We start from the raw sequence: 17,961 nt of genomic DNA, 5'->3' as shown, positions 1-17,961 counted from the left end.
CCGCACCTGCTCCCGCTCTCCCCACCCGACTCGCCGAGTCCCGTTAAGTTAACGAGCCAAGCTCGATAGAACCAGGGTTCGGTTTGAAAGCTCTCTAGTTGGCTCATTAACTTAACAAGGGTCCGGGCTCTTCGAGTTCATCTCTTCATCTTTCGTTCTCTCGGGAATCATGGGGAACAAAGAAACGGCGTTCGTCAGGCGGCGATTCAGCGAAAATGGGGGGATTCCATCTTCTTATTCCTCATTCTTCCTCTTCGATTCCTTACTCTCAGTCTCAGTCTCTGATTTTTTCCTCTTCGATTTCTTCCCCGCTGATCTTCTTCCTCAGCGATCCCACGAATGTTCATAGTTCAATGACCCTCAACATGCCTTACCTCCAAGGATCCATCACTGTTATTCATTCGATTTTGAAGCACACTTCCCGTCCGAAGAACATTTTCTTCCACTTTCTTTCTTCCCATCCCAAGCCGGAGGAGAGCCCACTTTCGGCACTCCTCCGATCCACCTTCCCCTCACTGAGTTTCAATCTATACCATTTCGATGCCAGTCTCGTCCAGTCTCTCATCTCAACATCCTTCAGGAACGCGCTCGAGAATCCACTGAATTACGCCCGAACTTACCTGGCCGACATTCTTCGTTCCTGTGACCCGTGTCATCTACCTCTATTCGGAATTGATCGTCGTGGACGACATTCTAAGGTTGTGGGCTACCAATGTGCCCAATTTTCGCATCATCACCGCACCTAAGTACTACAATGCCAATTTCTCCAAGTACTTCAACGATGTGTTCTACTTCGACCCTTCCATGGCCAGGGTCTTCAACAATAGATGCCCTTGCTACTTCAATACCAATATTATGGCAATGGACCAAGGTTGATGGAGACAGGGCAGCTTCGGTAAAGTGATTGAGGATTGGATATGAGTACAAAAGGAAAAGATACTCTATGAATTGGATTCTCTACAGCCATTTTTACTGGTTTTTGCTTGGGATATCAAACCCATCGAGCACAGATGGAATCAACACGGCTTGGGAGGAGACATTGTGGTGGGGAGTTGCAGAAATCTTCACCAGGGACTGGTGAGCCTTCTCCACTAGAGTGGGAAACGAAAGCCGTGGGCCCGGCTCAACGCCTAGACACCGTGCCCGTTGGATAGCTTGTGGGCTCCGTACGATCTGTGTACGCACCATGGGTTTGATATCCCATGAAAAAACTAGTAAAAATGAGGGTAGAGAACCCAATTCGTAGATTCTCTTTTCCTTTTGTACTCGCATCCAATCCTTGATCACTTTACCAAAAGTTGCCCTGTCTCCATCTCCCCAGGTCCATTACCATAACTTCGGTATTGATGTAGCAAGGGCTTCTATTGTTTAAGACCCTGGACATGGAAGGGTCGGACTAGAACACGTCGTTGAAGTACTTGGAGAAATTGGCATTGCAGTACAGGTGCGGCGATGACGCGGGGACTCGGCACATTGGTAGCCCACAGCCTAAGAATGTCGTCCACAACGATCAAATCTGAATCGAGGTAGATGACGTGGGTCACACAGGAAGGAAGAATGTCGGCCACATAAGTTCAGGCATAATTCAGTGGATTCTCGAGTGCGTTCCTAACGGATGTCGAGATGAGAGACTGGACGAGATTGGCAATCGAAATGGTATAGATTGAAACTTAGAGAGGGGAAGGTGGACCGGAGGAGTGCTGAAAGAGGGCTCTCCTCCGGCTTGGGATTGGTAGAAAGAAGAAGTAAATGTTCTTCGGACAGGAAGTGTGCTTCAAACTCAAATAAATAGCAGCGATGGATCCTCGGAGGTAAGGCATGTCGAGGGTCACTGAAATATAAACAGTCGTGGGATTGTAGAGGAAGAAGATCAGCGAGGAAGAAATCTAAGATGAAAAAATTGGAGACTGAAACTGAGAGTAAGAAATCGGAGACTGAGACTGAGAGTAAGGAATCGAAGAGGAAGAATGAGGGATAAGAAGACGAAATCCCAACATTTTCGATGAATCGCCGCCTAACGAACGTCGTTTCTGTGTTCCCCCTGATTCCCAAGAGAAGGGAAGACGAAGAGTCGACCTCCTGCACCCGCTCCAGCTCCCGCCTTCCGAGTCGCCGAGTCCCGATAAGTTAACGAGCCGAGCTCGACAGAACCATGGTTCAGTTCAAAAGCTCGCTAGTTGACTCATTAACTTAACGAGGCCCCGGGCTCTTCGAGTTCATCTCTTCGTCTTTCGTTCTCTCGGGAATCAGGGGGAACAAAGAAACGGCATTTGTCAGGCGGGGTTTCAGCGAAAATGGGGGGATTTCTTCTTCTTATCCCTCATTCTTCCTCTTCGATTCCTTACTCTTAGTCTAAGTCTCCGATTTTTTCCTGTTCGATTTCTTGCCCGTTGATCTTCTTTCTCTGTGATCGCACGGCTGTTCATATTTCAATGACCCTCGACGTGCCTTACCTCCGAGGATCCATCGCTGCTGTTCATTCGATTTTCAAGTACGCTTCCTGTCCGAAGAACATGTACTTCCACTTTCTTTCTACCCATCCCAAGCCCGAGGAGAGCCCTCTTTCGGCACTCCTCTGATCCACCTTCCCCTCTCTGAGTTTATATCAATACCATTTCGATGCCAGTCTTGTCCAGTCTCTCATCTCAACATCCTTCAGGAACGCGCTCTAGAATCCACTGAATTACGCTCGAACTTACCTAGCCGACATTCTTCCTTCCCGAGTGACCCGCGTCATCTACCTCTATTCGGAATTGATCATCGTGGACGACATTCTAAGGTTGTGGGCTACCAATGTGTCGAGTTTCCACGTCATCACCGCACCCAGTACTGCAATGCCAATTTCTCCAAGTACTTCAACGACGTGTTCTACTTCGACCCTTCCATGGCCAGGGTCTTCAAAAATAGATGCCCTTGCTACTTCAATACCAAAGTTATAGTAATGGACCTAGGTTGATGGAGACAGGGCAGCTTCGGTAAAGTGATCGAGGATTGGATGTGAGTACAAAAGGAAAAGATACTCTATGAATTGGATTCTCTACTGCCATTTTTACTGGTTTTAGCTTGAGATATCAAACCCATCGCGCATAGATGGAATCAACACGGCTTGGGGGGAGACATTGTGGTGGGGAGCTACCGGAATCTTCACCCAGGACCGGTGAGCCTTCTCCACTAGAGTGGGAAACAAAAGCTGTGGGCCCGGCCCAACGCCAAGACACCGTGCCCGTTGGATACCTTGTGGGCTCCGTACAATTTGTGTATGCACCATGGGTTCAATATCCCCGGCAAAAACTAGTAAAAATGGGGGTAGAGAACCCAATTCATAGATTCTCTTTTCCTTCTGTACTCGCATCCCATCCTTGATCACTTTACCGAGGCTGCCCTGTCTCCATCTCCCCAGGTCCGTTACCATAACTTTGCTATTGAAGTAGCAAGGGCTTCTGTTGTTTAAGACCCTTGACATGGAAGGGTCGGTCGGACCAGAACACGTTGTTGAAGTACTTGGAGAAATTGGCATTGCAGTACTTAGGTGCGGTGACGAAGAGGAAAAAATCGTAGACTGAGACTGAGCGTAAGAAATCGGAGAGTGAGGCTGAGAGTAAGGAATCGAAGAGGAAGAATGAGGGATAAAAAGACGAAATCCCCCTATTTTTGCTGAATCGCCACCTGACGAACGCCGTTTCTGTGTTCCCCTAATTCCCGAGAGGAGGAAAGACAAAGAGTCAAGACCTCCCGCACCTGCTCCCGCTCCTGCCTCCCGACTCGCCGAGTCCCGTTAAGTTAACGAGTTGAGTTCGACAGAACCATGGTTTGGTTCGAAAGCTCTCTAGTTGGCTCGTTAACTTAACGAAAGCCCGGGCTCTTTGAGTTCATCTCTTCGTCTTTCGTTCTCTTAGGAATCCTGGGGAACAAAGAAACGGCATTCGTCAGGCGGCGATTCAGCGAAAATGGGGGGATTTCGTCTTCTTATCCCTCATTTTTCCTCTTCGATTTCTTCCCCGTTGATCTTCTTCCTCTGCGATCCCACAACTGTTCATATTTCAATGACCCTCGATGTGCCTTACCTCCAAGGATCCATCGCTGCTATTCATTCGATTTTGAAGCACACTTCCTATTCGAAGAACATTTACTTCCACTTTCTTTCTACCAATCCCAAGCCGGAGGAGAGCCCTCTTTCGGCACTCCTCTGATCCACCTTCCCCTCTCTGAGTTTCAATCTATACCACTTCGATGTCAGTCTCGTCCAGTCTCTCATCTCAACATCCGTCAGAAACGCGCTCGAGAATCCACTAAATTAGGCCCGAACTTACCTGACCGACATTCTTCCTTCATGTGTGACCCGCATCATCTACCTCGATTCGGATTTGATCGTCATGGACGACATTCTTCGGTTGTGGGCAACCAAATGTGTCGAGTCCCCGCGTCATCACCGCACCTGAGTACTACAATGCCAATTTCTCCTAGAACTTCAACGACGTGATTTGGTCCAACCATTCCATGTCCATGGTCTTCAACAAAAGAAGCCCTTGCTACTTCAATACCGGGGTTATGGTAATGGACCTAGGGAGATGGAGACAGGGCAGCTTCGGTAAAGTGATTGAGGGTTGGATGCGAGTACAGAAGGAAAAGAGAATCTACGAATTGGAATCTCCACCCCCATTTTTACTGGTTTTTGTCGAGGATATCGAACCCATTGCACACAGAGGAAAAGAAGATAGGATGTTCAAGAATCAATCTCTAATGAGCTCACTTGCCTTTAATTCATGACAAGGGGGTCATTACCACCTTTGGGCATGTCTTGATGGGAAAAAATTGTGGGTGTTGCTTCTTGGGATCATTGTCTGTTATTTGAACCAGCGTCTTTACATGGACCAAACAATTTTTCTGAAGTGATGTTGGTACTAGACTTTTTCATGTGCTATGGAGAAAGAAAGACTAGGCAAGAAGATAACACCACCTGTTTCCATTTGGAAAAGAAGACATGGCGTTTAGGAATCCATGTCTAATGACCTCGTTCGTCATTAATTCATGAGAAGGGGGTATTACCGCCTCTGGCCTTGTCTTGATGGGAACAAACTGTGGATATTGCTACCTGGGATCAATGTTTATTATTTGAACCAGTGTCTCTACACGGACCAAACAATTTTTCTAAAAATGGCAAAGTTCTTAACCCATGTGCAGAACCCATGTGTTAAGTTGTGGAGCCTAATCAACGCCCTACGCTAAGTTGATATACGGATCGACCTTCGCGGTAAAGTTACCGTAGGGGTTAGAAGGGGGGCGAGGAACCCCCACCAAATCCATGATATATTGACTATTGTTTCATTAAGGGCAATTTGGGAATTTCACTCTTGTAAAGTGGTTGCCCTAATTTTCTCTTTATAATTGGGGGGGGCACCGCTATTAGGGTTTTATCATCATCCGAGGAGCATCTTGAGTTGCGGTCCGAGAGAAGGTTAGAGAAAAACACCTGTAAGAGTGTGCGATCTCTCTTGTAAACTATTTCATATCTATAGTGGATTACTGCAACGGCGGAAGATAGGACGTAGTCTCACCTTGAGGCGAACCTGTATAAATCTTGTTATTTTTCGTTGCTTGTTTTTCCTTCTTCCGCGATTATTATTATTGCCCTAGTTAGTTTGGAATTAGGGCATCTAATTCCTAACACCATGTGTATACCAATATAAAAGGAAAGAGCAACTCACGTTGTCAAGGAGATTTATTTTTCATGCCTGGCTGATTTGGGATCAATAGGTATAGTTCCTATTATAAAATATGCTCAGGGGTATTTGATCATTTCACTACTTCGATGGACTTATTTCTATATGTAATCTTGTTCTATGTATTGAATTATGTCTATGATTTAATGTTCATGTACATAAGATACATAGATAGGGAAATATAAGGAGAAGCATTCATGTGTATATAAGGGTATTTTTGTAATTTCTTCAAACCCTTTTGAGCTCTCTTTGGAGCTTCTCTCAAATCTCTCATCTCTTCTTCCAAACCCTCAAACCCTAGTTTTTACATGGTATCAGAATAATAGATCACATATGGGAACATTTTTTTATAGTTTCGCATCAATTTTGAAGAGGACGATCTCCTAACAGAAGGATTCATCAAACCCTAAACCCTCAAACCTTAGTTTTTACATGGTATCAGAATAATAGATCACATATGGGAACATCTTTTTATAGTTTCACATCAATTTTGAAGAGGACGATCTCCTAGCAGAAGGATTCATCAAGCTTTTCGGCAATTGGTTGGTAAAAATTCAAGTTTTTCCTCTTTTTTCCTGTCATAGCCCTAGGGTTATTGGTTTCTGTTGATCACTGAGTGATATTATGATTTAATTACCCTAAGTTGGTTTCTCTTGAAGATTTTTGGGATTTGTGTCACCCATCCCTGGTACTATGCCTACATCATCCAATACTAGGTTGATGTCAGCCTAAGTGAGGGGTATTCTATATTATTCTCTTGGAATTTGGAGTTTTTTTGTAGTAATTTGAAGTACCAAACTGCTCACAACCTAGCTTTTGCCCTAACAATAATTCTGCGAGGTGGGGCCCACACTGGTGATATATTTGAAAATTTTCTGAAAGTGTTATTTAGTTATTTTGTGATTATTTATATACAATATGGCTGATTTAGGAGAAGTATACACTCCATCCAAAGAAAATACAAGATATAATAGAAATGACACAATTGTAATTATATATGAGAAACTGACAGGATTTAAATATCTTAATTGGGCTATATCTGTCATGATATATCTAAAAGGCTAGAAAGAAGACCAAATTTATTAGAGATGATCGTCTGGTCCCTACATACGTTAGAAGACAACCAGGTTATGACCTGGATTGTCAATAACAGTGATTCCGCGTCAAGGAATCAATTGATGAACAATGAGACAACAAAGGCTATGTGGCTGTCCTTAAAGTCTTTGTATGCTCAAGAGAATAATCTTTCTCAAGTTTATGAGCTATACACTGATTTCTTTGGGCTGAAAAGAGGAAATAAAACTGTCACAAAATATTACAGTGTTTTTATGGGTATACGACAGGAGATCAATGTGTATCATCCATTTACTGGATGAAAGAAAATTGAAAAAGCAACAAATCAGCTGCTGGTGGCAAAATTTCTTGATAGGTTAGGTGCTGAATTTGATGGGATAAAAACCCAAATATTGGCCTCTTATGAGATTCCTATTCTCTTTAATACTTTCAATCGAATTATGAGGGTTGAGAAGATAGTTGTACCCAAAGCGGGTAAAGATGGCAAAATAATGGAAACTATGGCTCTTAATACTTTAGACACTATATCAGCCTCCACATATTTATCTAAAGGTCACAGAGGTATTGGTAGAAGTAGAGGTAGAGAGGAATCTGGTCGAGGTAGAGGCTATGGTGATGGTAAGTCAGAAAGAAAATGTGTTCACTGTGGACAAGTAATTACTACTTTGACAGATGTGGGATTAAGTTTGGGAAACCAACATAGGCTAACTCCACTATCCATGATAGCGAAAGTGGTACTTCAAACACTATTGCCTCTATTACATCGAGAGCTCCTGATGAGATGCAATAGTTTTTTTTTGAGAAGAGTTGAAAATGCTGATGAGATGCAATAGTTAATACATCAACAACAACAAAATCTTTGTTGCCTCGTATTCTACATTTGTAGCTCATGCTTCCATTTCTATTTCTACTTCTACGAGTGCCAGCTCAGGTATGTCAGCTTTTCGTGTATGCTTGTCACCTTCCTGGGTTCTTGATTCAGGGGCCACCAGACATATGTCAGGTATGTCGTAATTGTTTTCTGATTTGAAGGAGTCCTTGTTTATAAAGTATGTCAATCTAGCCGATGGGTCTACTTCTCCTGTTCAAGGAGTAGGTACTATCACTCCAGCATCCTTCTTGTCCCATCAGTCAACACTACTTGTCCCTAAGTTTCCTCCGGATTTGTTATCCGTCAGTCAACTAGCAAACTATGAATTGTTCTCTCAAGTTTTATCCTACTCATTATGTCTTTCAGGATCTCGTAATGAGGAAGGCGATTGGTTCCTCTTGTGAGAGAGATGGACTATATTATTTAGAGAGCCACCTACCAAATAATATCTAGGCATTATACTCAGCAGCTTCTCCTCGACAGTGGCACTTGCGATCATGTCATCCTTCAACAGCCAAACTAATTCAATTCTACCTAGAATTTCCTTCCAGTCTTTCTTTTCATGCGAGTCATGTCAACTAGGCAAACATCATAGAAGTTTGTTTTTAGTCTCACCACACAACTCTAGTCATCTTTTTTAGATTGTATACTCCAACAGCTAGGGTCCTCGTTCTGTGACTAGTCAGTTTGGGCATAGGTACTTTATTTCATTTATTGGCTATTTTAGTAGGTGCACTTGGATTTACCTCTTGAAGGAAAAATCTGTGGCGTTTGATGTATTCAAATTTTTTTTATAATGAAACAAAGAATCAGTTTGTTGCCTCACTCTATATTTTGCATACCTAATATTGGCTTTGAGTACATGAATAACAAATTTCATTTTTTTGTCAAAGCCAAGGGATACTTCATCAAACATCATGTGTCTTTACTCCTTGGCAAAATAGAGTGGCTGAGCATAAGAAACGTCATTTGCTTGAAGTTGCTAAGATGATGATGATCCATATGAATGTGCCTAAATCCTATTGGAGTGATGCTATACTTACTACCTTTTTTTTTTTTTTAATATAGGATGTTTCATTTGTTCTTGAAGGTAAAATTCCTATTCAAGTTCTTTTACCATCAGTCCCTCTATTTCTTGTTTCTCCTCGTTTGTATGGTTGTGTTTGCTTTGCACGTGTATTGGGACCTTCCAGGGATAAATTGTCCCCTCGAGTTGTTAAGTGTATATTTTTAGGGTATTCTCGAACACATAAAAGGTATAAATGTTTTTTCCATCCACCAGGAAAATATTTGTATCTGTGGATGTGATATTTTTTGAGAATGTTCCCTTTTTTAAGTCGACTTCTTCATCCTTGGTTCCTGCTATACCTTCAGACCTTGGATCAGTTATTCCTATACTAGTTGATGAATACTTTGGACCGTCATAAGGTGTCACTGTTGAAAAACCTTTGCAGGTGTATCGATGCAGGAAAGAAGCTTCGTCACAGGTTTCAAATTCCTCTCTTCTCCTCTCTCATAAGATTCAAGTTTTTAAGTTCTGGAATCTATCATTCCTACAGCCCAGAACATCTCATAGCTAAGATCTTGATTCGAGTTGAAGGATCTGTCTGAGAGGAACAGGTGATTAGAGGAAAAGATAATATGTTTATAGATATCGAAGAAAGCTGAAAGCAGAAACAACGTTGATGTTTTCTGCCTTTAATCAATCTCTCCAATGCCTTGATCCATGGTCTCTAACATCACCTATTTTACTATTGGCCATCGGAACCGAATCAGACTTAAGAACATCCCATCGATTGCTTGAAGCTGCAATTGCCCTAGCAGCTTCCTTTGCCTTCAGACAGAATGGCAGTAGCACCATGATAGACTGATCCATGATCCAATTGTCTTAGAGCTGTAGCTGCTTTGGTAGGATCAGAGAATACAAACATTGCATTCTTATCATTCAGCCAATAATCAGTTGATTGGTTGATTGATTACAGCACAATACAGCAAGTTGCTCTCTGGACGTTGTCGATTGATTTCTGGACGTGGCTGATAATCGACTCGTTGCTGGCATTCTGCTTGCATATCATGATTCTGGTTGGTTCATTTTGCAATCTTGGCCCGTAACTTGCTCTGTTTAGTGGACTTGTTCTGCTTGATCCAACTAGGTAGATCGGTATCTGTCTGGTAGATTATTTTTTATTTCCCTCAATCAAGGATCGTTGTTGCTTCTCTTTTGGTAAGATTGCCTCCTGATAATTGGCAAGTTGAGATTATCTTGGAAGGTTGCTCTCTGGTATCTATCTGGAAGTCGTATATTCTGGAAGGTTGCTCTCTAGAAGTCGTATGCCTCTCTCATCCAGCCTAGCCATCAGATTCATTCCTAGTTGATCTCGTGAGTTATCTGGCTGTACTGATCGGCCTGAATCAAGGATCCAGCAAGTACTATTGGCCTGGCTGTACTGTTATTTATCTGTTGTATCACACGAAAGTCATATCTGCTCTCCCAATTCCATACAGCAAGTTCTAGTATTTGAAATCTTGCTAGCACATTCTGGTCTGATATTGCATTTCAAGGACGAAGTCTCGGCTATTGACTCAGCTTTATTGGTCTGAAATTGACTCGGCTATTGACTCAGCTATTGAATCGGCTACATTGGTCTGAAATTGACTCAGCTATTGACTCGGCTTCCCTTGGACTCCTGACTCGGTACTTGACTCGGCTTGCCTCCACTTGACTCGATTGCTTGACTCATCCTAACTCGGTACCTTGGCCGGATGGACTTAATCTCTTGACTCAGCTTAACTTGGGATCTTAACCCGACTTGACACACTCATTGTGTCTTATCACGATCACACTACATTTACCATAATTCATCTAGTAATTATACATAAAAATACCAAGTTTTGGAAGCCTACTCACCTGTGGCGAAGCCAATAAATTTACAAAAATGGTGGAAGGGGCAAGTGAGCCCATTGAGAAGAAAGGAGAAGAACAACCTTGTGAGAGAGACCCAACGATCCGAGAATCCCTATTGATGTTGGTACTAGACCTTTTCATATACCACGAAAACAGGCAAACTAGGCAGGAAGATAAGTTGGCGCTCTTTAAGAGAGAGGATCCATTATACGAGGGAAGAAAAAATGATGACTCATAGCTCTTAACCAGCCACAACTTCTCTTTTGGCCAAATTGTTTGCCTGTCTTTGTGGTATACAAAATCATCTAGTAAAGATGTCTTTGATGAATAATTATTGAAGATCTTCAAACTCTCCATGCCTAGGGAAAATCATACCTGCACCAGATACAACCACACAAAAAAATGAGAACCAAGAGTTAGAAAAATCATGCTTCAACTTAATTTTCCACTAGACCACGTTAAAGCAGAATCGATAATTTGATCCAATTACCAGCTAAATTTTTTTGAGAAAAAAATTCTCTGTTCTATCTATCCATTATAAACACTTACTGAACGAACATGTTTACCCATGTCAATGTTTGAAAATACATCCAGTGGTATTTTGGTCATTTTACCCCAAGGGGTATTGTGGACATTTTACCACTTTAATGGTTAATTTTCTTTATGTAATCTTATCCTGCATGTTAAATTATATCAGTAGTTAAATTTTCATGTACATAGGATGTGTAGTTAAGGAGATAAGAGGAGGTTAAGGTTTTTTAAGTGCAAAGGGGTATTTTTGTAATTTTAACTCAAAACACTTATTTAAGAAGTTTGGGAATTCGTGCACAGTTCCCAATGATGCCTTTCAGGCTCTTCAGAAAGTTCTTCTTCTCCTTTCTCCTTATTTCCTCTTCCTTCACCCAAATCTTGATTTTTACAGTTAATGATTTAGATCAGATTAACCACATTCCAACATATTGCTTTTGTATAAAATAGATATGGGTAAAGGTCATCCATACATGATTACTCAAATGCACAGGCATTAATTGTGGAAGTTGTACAATTTTCAACTCTACCCTTTTAAATCAGTCACTAAATATGTATAACTTGATTAAAAAATTTAAATTACTCTGGCCCCATCCATAATTGGCTATAGAAGCAACACATGATTCCCCACAGGCGACTGGTCTACATGAAGATACATTTTCCAGCTCTTGGAGAAACACAAACATCTATTCAGAAAATAAAAATCATACCTCCAGATTGTCTCTACTATTTGTCATTGGCTTATTTGCCTTTGTTCTCTAATATCACATGCCACCACTATAATACCTCCGGTCTCCGACCCAAAATCCTAACAGGTTTTTTTTCCCATAAGGGACTGTTTGTGGCATCACCATTGCTGGCTCGAAGTCCATAGTTTCCCCTTGAATCATCCATCTCGAGCCTTTGTTTTTGCAGTTTCTGAAGGGAATGTTGAAGAGTTTTGATGTAGTTCACTGCTTCATCAACAATGGTTGACTAGTCAGCCTGGAAATTTTATCCAGCAAAAAATGAGACCAGAATATCTTGAGTTGGAACCCATGTAGAGTGGTATAGTGGGTTTTATTTTATATAACAGTACTCAGTATTCATGAAACGACCAGTTGTGACAGAATGGATTTCAAATCAATTCAGAATATTTAAAAGTGCCAACTTCTATATATCTGATTGGTGACAGCTTTTAGATAGAAACTGTACCCAGATATTCCCCTTCCAAAACCTCCATGTACAATAAATGCAAGACCTCAGAGAAGTATAAATGGTTGCTTAGATAAAGCAGTTTTCGCTCAGAAAAAAACTAAATATTAAGCAAGCTATAGATCATTCATCAAGTAAAAGAAATCCATACACGACCCTCTGCATGGTACTTGTCAAAATGAATTAAATAAAAGTTAAGAACGCTTCACTGCCACTGTATTTTAGTTAGAAATAAGACGAACACATCTCTCTCTCCTCTACCCAAAAGAATTTGCAGAAAGTAGATGAAGAAGAGGAGGAGAAAGAATAAAAAAAAGTTCACATCATTTGAAAAGCCTTTTAAGTTTAGATTGAAGATCGAGAGTTCTACATATTTTGGAAAACAAAAATTAAGCAAATTAAGCATCATCGCTTTTATGAGAAAGCATAAGAAAACTTATCAAACTTTGTTTCAGAAGAAGAATAAAAAGAGGGAGAGAAAGGAGTGTGTTCTTGACCAAGTTGTTGTAGATGTTCAACTAGGGGAAGCATCTGCTTATGAAGCAGGCTGTTTACTTGAAGCAGACAACTTGAGCCACTTCTGATATTTTAAATGAGGCAATAGTTGGATTGGAAGTGGTATGAGCACGTTGATGAGAACCAGAGGTAGGTGGGCATGCTACCATTACAGAAGAATTTGGTGGAGCCCTAGTACAAGCACTTGAAACTGTAGTATCTACAGAAACATTTGGGAGAACATCAACAGAAGGTTGAACAAGAACAAAAAAATAACCAGGAGAAGATATATTGAACTGATAAGCAAGGCCAGCATAATACTGTTGAGGTCCTATAGATGGGCTACCTATTGCAACAACAACAGCAGGTGTGTAAGGGTTGTAAGGAGAATCTGCATATCTGTTGCTAGGAGTATAACATACCTAAGACAAACTTTCAGTTTGCACACGCTGGTCAAAATGAAGTAGAAACATCTAGTATGGATTAGCCTTCCTTTTTTTAGTTTGTGGAGAAAAGAAAAAAAAAAAGAGTCAAAAGAAGCTTTCTAAAATTACCCTATGCTGCGATCCAAACCATCTAACCCAAAAAATCTATAGTGGTCTTCCCACTCGCTTGGTGACTCAAATCCTAAACATTTAAAAATTACACAACTCATTTATAACATAGATCAAACATAACGAAGCATAAATTGTTTCATTAATAGACATATTAACAAGGAGTAACACACACCCGTACAATAGTAACTGTAATAATTGGAAATAGCAGGATAGTATGGGCCTTGGCAACACAATCTCGGTTCCCACATTGTTATTCATGATAATTGTTTGTTCAAGAGGTGGAGCTGCTACCAAATGTGGGTTTGGATAGGTACCAAAAATCTAGGTGAAAAGGGTCATATTGCATAACCCCCTAAAAATAGTGTTAAGCAATAGAAACAAAAAGTGGAATGAGTCCTGTTATTCTTTTAAAATTTCAGTTCATCTTATTGTTCTTCCACATTTTTTGAATCTAAATGTGTAAGACACTAACAAAATAGATACTGAATAGGTATTGCATTTAAAATCCCACCACAATTAAGGATTTCCCTATATTAAAAATATTAAAGTTCAAAAACATGATTGTTTTGCTTTTTCTTTGAATTAAGAGAGAGATCATACTACATTTACCATTATTCATCTAGTACTTCAACATAAAAATGCCTAGTTTAGGAAGCCTACTCACCTGTGGCAAAGCCAGTAAATTTAGAAAAACGGTGGAAGGGGCAAGTGAGCCCATTGAAGAAGAAAGGAGAAGAACAACATTGAGAGAGAGACCCAACAATCCAGGAATCGCTGTTGATGTTGGTACTAAACTTTTTCATATACTACGAAAGTAGGCAAACTAGGCAGGAAGATAAGTTGGGGCTCTTTAAGAGCGTGGATCCATTGTACTTTCCGACCCTTTTATTCATGGAAGTAGCCAATGTCACCACTTGCTTCCATTTGGAAAAGAAGACAGGACGTTCAGTAACACACGTCCAGTGAGCTCGTTCCCCATTTTTTTTTTAATTCCTGAGAAGGGGTTGTTACCGCCTCTGGGCCTATCTTGACGGGAACAACCACTGATGTTGCTTTCTGGGATCGGTGCCTGTTATTCAAGCCAATGACTCCGTAGAGATTATGCGTATTCACCCCAAATCAATTTTTTTTATGCCAAGAACAGTAGCATGACCTGAAATTTTTTTTGAAATCGGCAAAGTGGTTAACCCAGGTGCAAAACCCATCTACATACCAAATATAAAGGGAAATACCATCTCATGTTGTCAAGGACATCTATTTTTCATGCCTGGACGATTTTGGATCAATAGATAATAGTCCCTATAGTCATAATCTCGTGGTTTGAATCGTTGAACCCTTTAATTCCGACAGGCTTTGATCTCATGGTAACTACATCAACGGTAAGTCTCGTTGAGACAAGACAAAAGATCATAATAGTCCCGTTAGATGAATCAATAGAGAGCGAGCTCATTTTCTTTGTGACTGCCATGTCTTTACTGTTTAATGGACAATCCTGCACGTTTGTATTGGTATAGCTTGATCATTACAAGTTACCGACTTCTTTTCCAAGCAATTCTCTTTTTGCTAAGGACGGTTTTCGTTTTCTTGCAAGCACGACAACTGGTCACATTGGTTACTTACAAGAACAAACGAGGGAAGAAAAAATGATGACTCGTAGCTCTTAACCAACCACAACTTCTCTTCTGGCCAAATTGTCTGCCTGTCTTTGTAGTATGCAAAATAATCTAGTAAAGATGTTTTTGATGAATAGGTATTGAAGATCTTCAAACTCTCCATGCCTAGGGAAAACCATACCTGTACCACATACAGCCACACAAAAAAATGAGAACCCAAGAGTAAGAAAAATCATGCTTCAACTTAATTTCCCTCTAGACCACATTAAAGTAGAGTCAATAATTGCATCCAATTACCTGCTCATTTTTTTTGAGAAAAACAATTACCTGTTCTATCTGTCCTTTTATAAACACTTAAAGAACTAACATTCTTGCCCATGTCAATGTTAGAAAATACATCCAGGGGTATTTTGGTCATTTTACCCCAAAGGGTATTGTGGTTAATTTTCTTTATGTAATCTTATTCTGCATGTTAGATTATATCAGTAGTTAAATTTTTATGTACATAGGATGTGTAGTTAGGGAGATATGAGGAGGTTAAGGTTTTTAAGTGAATAGGGGTATTTTTGTAATTTTAACTCAAAACACTTATTTAAGAAGTCTGGGAATTCGTGCACAGTTCCCAGTGATGCCTTTCAGGCTCTTCAGAAAGTTCTTCTTCTCCTTTCTCCTTTTTTCTCTCAATTTTCTTCTCTTCCTTCACCCAAATCTTGATTTTTATAATTAATGATTCAGATTAGATTAGCCACCTTCCAACATACTGTTTTTGTGTAAAATAGATATGGATAAAGGTCATATATACATTATTACTCAAATTCACAGGCATAGATTGATGAAGTTGTACAATTTTCAACCCTACCCTCACAAAATATGTATAATTTGATTAAAAATTTTAAATTACTCTGGCCCCATAATTGGGTAAAGAAGCAACACATGGTTCCCACCTGGCGACTGCTTTACATGAAGATACATTTTCCAGCTCTTGGAAAAACACAAACGTCTATTCAAATAATAGAAATCATACCTCCAGAATTTCTCTACTATTTATCACTGGCTTATTTGTATTGTTCTCTAATATCACATGCCACTACTATTTGGCACATCTTTTATGATGTGCCACTTAGCAGGAAAGCTGCCACTCCAATTGTCTTGCTGCCAGAAATCCATGTCTTGGTCAGGATCCACGGGACCTATTATTTCTGCAAACCCACAAAACTGCCCACTTGCATTGACCTTCACAGGAACCAACCACCTTCTGACTCGATAAAAGCAAATAGTTTCCAAACCATACATTCAGGATATTGAAAACAGGTGCCCAAATAGTTACTGAGTAACAAAAGTTTAAACAAGGTTTACTCACCAAGAAGAAGAGAAAAACGGGACAAGTTCCTGGCTTCCCACAAAATATTCTATAAGTATCCTCAAACGCAGTATCAAAGTTTTTAATTTCCAGCAGGAGTGCCAGACCAGATGCTGTATACAATGCTTTTATGCGCATCATCTTGACTATATGTCTTTATTGCAAAGAACTTGGCATTTGCATTGTTAACAGTAAAACCGTCCTTGTGGTATTGATCAGCACATATAATAATAACGTTCCCTTGCGCATGGCAGCCACCCATCTTTGTATTCTACTCTTTCACTGCAATAGATGTTGACCATTTATTTTCCAACCCACTTATTCTTGGCCCCCGATTCAGCTCACCGAATGCATGTGAACCCGCATTTCTAAGCCTTTACAACTTCAACTTTTTAACATTTTTACAAAGATGTAAACATACTACAAGACCAGGCAAGCTGGCATATGATGGCCAATTTAAAGAGACACCCAAACAATAAGAATTTTTCATAGAGAGACGAACTCTCTTTTCATTTAAAAAAGAAACAATCACAAAAAACAACTATAATAATAATAACAACAACAACAACAACACAACAATTCACTTTTCCTCTTCCAACTCTATGAATAGACAAAAGGTAGAAAACTAAGTACAATGTCATACTATGATACAAGGACAAATTTAGCTATAAATAGCATTGCAATTGATCAAGTAAGAATTATCAACCTTTACTATCTAATTCTAAACTCAACTAAGCCTTAGTTCAGATCAACTAACTTGAGCTCAATTCTATAAGAATTTCAATACATAAGTGTTAAGGAATAGTCCCACATGGATTAGTGAGTACAAAGATCTTGAGTTTATTAGTTGGGAAAGAGGTTTCCTATGTTAGCTAGTCATTTTGGGATAGGGCCTTCGACCCAATTTAACATAGTATAAAAGCAGGTTTTCATATGTGGGCCTGCACTTAAAAACTATCTACTTGTAGAGCCACAAAAGAGGGCCTACACCTAAACTATCCACTCGTAGAGCCACAAAAGAGGGTCTACACCTAAACTGCCTACTCCTAAATTATCCACTTGTAGAGCCACAAAAGAGGGTCTACACGAGAGGGGGAGTGTTAAGGAATAGTCCCACATGGATTAGTAAGTACAAAGATCTTGAGTTTATTAGTTGGGCAAGAGGTTTCCTAAGTTGGCTAGTCATTTTGGGATAGGACCTTGGACCCAATTTAACACATAGGTTACAAGCAACTCGATCAGCAAGAAAGTCCATGCTTGCAAAAGCAATATTGGGTAATGGTAAAGTACCACAACAATACCTCTTGGACTGGAATGGTTTCTAAAAGATGTTGTACTTTTGGGATATTTATGCCCTGACTAAGGGCACCATTTTATATAAAATTAGCATGAGAATGTTCTTTGTTAAGGAATAGTCCCACATGGATTAGTGAGTACAAAAATCTTGAGTTTATTAGTGAGGGAAAATGTTTCCTAAGTTGGCTAGCCATTTTGGGATGGGCCTTGGACCCAACTTTACTTGGTATTAGAACAGGTACTCATATGTGGGCCTGCACCTAAATCTTCTTAAAAGTGTGTGATAGAATATGGCTCCAAGCCGCTGATATAGATACTTCCAAGGAGGGTAAAAAAGGTTTCTAGGAG

The 17,961-nt window shown here is 40.3% G+C and overlaps 2 pseudogenes; both read left to right on the top strand.

Moving 5' to 3' along the window:
* The first annotated feature begins 215 nt into the window (after window positions 1–215).
* On the top strand, window positions 216–1,206 carry LOC137959657 (probable galacturonosyltransferase-like 7; annotated as a pseudogene).
* A 417-nt stretch (window positions 1,207–1,623) lies between these two features.
* On the top strand, window positions 1,624–3,295 carry LOC137959656 (probable galacturonosyltransferase-like 7; annotated as a pseudogene).
* The last annotated feature ends 14,666 nt before the right edge of the window (window positions 3,296–17,961 follow it).

This window comes from Aristolochia californica, unplaced genomic scaffold (genome assembly GCF_029961685.1).
Source record: "Aristolochia californica isolate CCGP_79_NKW_82.1479 unplaced genomic scaffold, dmAriCali1.0.hap1 SCAF_3, whole genome shotgun sequence".
NCBI lineage: Eukaryota > Viridiplantae > Streptophyta > Magnoliopsida > Piperales > Aristolochiaceae > Aristolochia > Aristolochia californica.
The sequence above is the reverse complement of the archived record's forward strand: the minus strand, read 5'-3'. Positions and strand labels throughout refer to the sequence as shown.